This window comes from Pteropus medius, unplaced genomic scaffold, assembly GCF_902729225.1.
Source record: "Pteropus medius unplaced genomic scaffold, Ma_sr-lr_union100, whole genome shotgun sequence".
Lineage (NCBI taxonomy): Eukaryota > Metazoa > Chordata > Mammalia > Chiroptera > Pteropodidae > Pteropus > Pteropus medius.
In genome coordinates, this window is record NW_024351730.1 from 20,925,747 (window position 1) to 20,929,666 (window position 3,920).

A 3,920-nucleotide genomic window follows, 5' to 3' on the forward strand; every position below is an offset into this window, starting at 1 on the left:
TAAATATAGACAATCAAAAAGGCAGTGCTTTTAGAATTATTTTACTATAGGAAAGTCTGCTACATAACTCCCAGCCACTCCTCTAATTATTAGATTGAATAATACCAATTTTTTTTTTTTTTAATGCAGTAGGACTTGGTTAGATAATTATGCTTAACAGATTGCCAGGAAATTTGATTTTCTAATGTTCACTCATTAGACTTTATATTAAGGGCTGTCTTGCAAGACCGTTTGTCATTTACTTAGCAGTTATTTTTACTATTCTATGGAATTACATGGAGCTCAGGCAGATGATTGTTTTTCTAAGAAGAAAGATTTACTTAACAAAACCATGATCTAGAAAGTAATTCAGTGACAGATAAGTGAAACCCGATCTTCCACTGATCCATCTTCTGAAATATGTTATCTGGCGTCACTTCAAAATGGTGGTAGTGATGCTGGTGCTTTAGTAATATCGAATATGTGTGTATATACACTGTTTTTACTGTTATCCTTTGTTTAATAAGATTCAGTCAACGGTAAAGCATCTCCTAAAGCTGCCATTTTGTCTCTGCTGTTACTGTCAGCTAGAGCAGAATCACTTTATCTTAAAGAGTAAATTAGGGAACTGGCTAATGTTATAAAAAACGATTTGTGCTCCATTTGGTTCAGCAACACTATTTTGATATTCAGTGCTTAGAATACTAGCTATCAAATCACTGGCTTGGGAACAGAATAGTCAATATGGGCATAAGTTGGTGGTTGACATGAACTGGCTACTGGATTAGTAAATGAAATAAACCTGTTGAGTGCAGTAACTTTTAGCAGACTGATCTGAACCAGACAGTTGAATTTTGTCCTCATCATAATAGTTACCTTGAGAGACTATACATATATTCCAAAGATTCTGCCACTATTTAAAAACTGTTGGATCTGAGTTTAGAGTCTGAGTCATATACTTTTTAAATGTGATTCAGGTTATTTTTGTGTGTGTGACTGGATATAGTTTTTTTAATGACCCTAAATCATTTAGTGCCAAGTCTAGTGAATAAAATGAGTAGTAAAACTTGAAAAAAGCTGCTTTGGGCCATAAAAGAAGGTAACAGTAAGGCACTGACATCACTTTCCTTGTTCGCCTATGAAACATATGTGAAGGAAATTTACATATTTTTCACTAATTCAAATTTTTTGGACTAATGGTAGACTAAATTGAACATATAATCTCTTGATATGGTTATTTTGAAAGCACCACTAAGTATAGAAGGTTCTGGTATAATTTTAAAAAACCAAAACATGATGTCCCATTATGTTTCCATCTGGTATATACCAATAGTCATTGTTAAATAAGAATTTATCTTTAATATTTTTAACATCACATTGGCAGTAGTAATTAAGAACACAGGCTCCAAAGACAGACTGCTGTCTTTAAATTCTGTCCTGTTACTTACTGTCTAACTTCGGGCAAGTCATTATGACCTTGGGCAAGTAATATATTTCAATTGCTTTATCTATAAGAGACCCACGAGTGATAGTACCTAACTGTAACTAATGTGTAGTATATGTATAAAGCATTCAGAACAATGCTCAATAACTGTTAGACGTTGCTATTAGTACCATCGTTTCCTTTCAGCCAATATGTTGGTTGCTGAAGGCATCTAGAAAATTAAGTTTGTGCAGTTGTTAAAAAGGAATGAATTATATAGAACTGTAGTAGGATATCCACTGTATTTTCAAGTAGAAATAGTATCCCCCTCCCTCCCTCTATCTCTCTCTCTCACTCTCTCATGTACATGTAGAGAGAAATTCACCAAACTGTTTATGTCGTTACCTCTGGTGAGTGGGATTGAAGTGGTAGTTAAGATTCTTGGGAGAATGTTTTTGGTATAAAAATTAGGCAACTCATTTAATATTAAATTTATTCATGCAGCAAATATTTATTGATCTGCATGCCAGGACTGGTGAAGGAACATCTAAGTTGTTAAGAATTGCTCTTTCCCTAGAGAAACTTTGAAGCTACATAAAGGAGATTAGATTGCTACCCAAGTTCTTGGCATTTTCTTTTATTTTTATTTTCTGTACTTAACTATTTGGAGTGGTGCTAAATATAAATTTTTGATATCCAGTAATGTTTCAGAAAATCATAAGTTTTAAATTTGTAAATGTAGATGTTATACTAATTTTAAAACATAAGAGTAGCTTTATTGCTTTTAGATTATAAAAATGACAAATATTTGTTATGGAAAACTCAGGAGAATTTGATGCTCAATACTCCTGACACCAAGAGACCTTCCTTCTCCTGGGAAGTAGGCTCCTCTTAATCGGCTATGGTTTTTATCTGTTGTTTCTAAGCAATGATCTTTGTACCCCTTCCTAGAAGATAGGTTGAAACAAAGAATTCTCAATGTCTATAAGTCATCTTTAAAGTCTATTTGCTTAGAACTTGCCCTTACTCTTTCTATTTTTGTAAATTAGAAGTTACTCTTCTCGTGAGTAAAATATGATTAGTGTTATAAGTCAAATATTTATGCTCTGGGTAAGTGATATAAAAGGCAGAATGCTTTATTCCCCACCTCACCCCGCCCAGATGTTCCTGAAAGGGCATGGTTATAGGCTTCAGGCAAAAGTCCTGCATTGGCTTCATACCTAGTGAGGACCTCAGGGCTGTTTAGTTAAAGAGTGCTATCTTTTGTGGAGCAGCCCAAGTAATACCTGAGTAAAACTTGATATTGTTTAATAGGGACTAAAAAGAAAGTGAATGAAACCTTTGACTGGTATTTATCTCTTGGTATTCTGCAATTTCTATTTTATTGCAAGCAAAGTAATCAAGGTTAACAGGGAAAGGATAAACATTCCGAATTTCATGAGTCCTAGAGCAATATTTAATACAGGAAATTAACCTTGAAAATTATAAAGAAAAAAGTGTAGTCTACTGGAAATCCCACCACATCCTTGCATTTCACTGTGTATACATCTTCACGTGTGTGCACAGATGTGTATACATAGATACACAGACCTAGTTTCTACATTTGTGTAAATTTGTGATCTTTAGAGAGCTCTGTTTACCTTCGGAAACCAAAACTCTAAATTTGATTATCAACAAAATTTTTGAACCTTTTATATTTAGTAAGAGATACCTATACCTAACTTGACATAAAACTGAACATAAATGTCAGCTTAAGTTTGAATTAGAGAATATTAATATTTTTCCATTGATTTATGAAGTGATTTATTTTACTTTCTCTTGATCTCCAGTTGTCAGTGACAATAAAACTAAACATTTTTCCTTAGAAAAGGACAATATGCCCATTATAACAATTTGGAGATTGCAGAAATTTTCAAATAAGGTAATCTCCTGGATCCCATCATGTAGAGGTAGTATAATCCTAGCAGACTATTGCCTTCCAATTTTATGTACTTGTATCTACAAAGAAACATTTTTCTGTTTTAACCAAATTGAGATCACACTATAGATTCAATTTCATGTCCTGCTTTTTGTTTTTAAAGTATAAAACATTTCATTTATCTAAGTTATTTTTGAAAATGCAATTAAGCCCATAATTTTTTGATTCTGTAAAGTTTGAATTTTTTTTTCTTTTTGAGAAGAAAAAAAAATCTGTAATCCTATCACTGAGAGAGAATCACTTAAACCGTGGTATTCCCTTACAAGCTGTGAGTTTCTTGGTTCTCGCATTCAAACAAAAATGTCCATGGTATCTCCTTATTTAATTTCTTTTGTTAAGCAAATATTTCGAAAAATGAATTTCTTTAAAGCAATGTCATTGTGTCATTGATATTAGTAAATATTTTCACATTTAAAAATTTTTTAATTTGTAAAGGATCTCTAAATTCAAGAAAATTTATTGTAACATTTTTTTTCTATAAAATATATTTGTACTTGTGTGAAAGTTTAAAAGTTAAATCCTTAAATGCCACTTTATGTT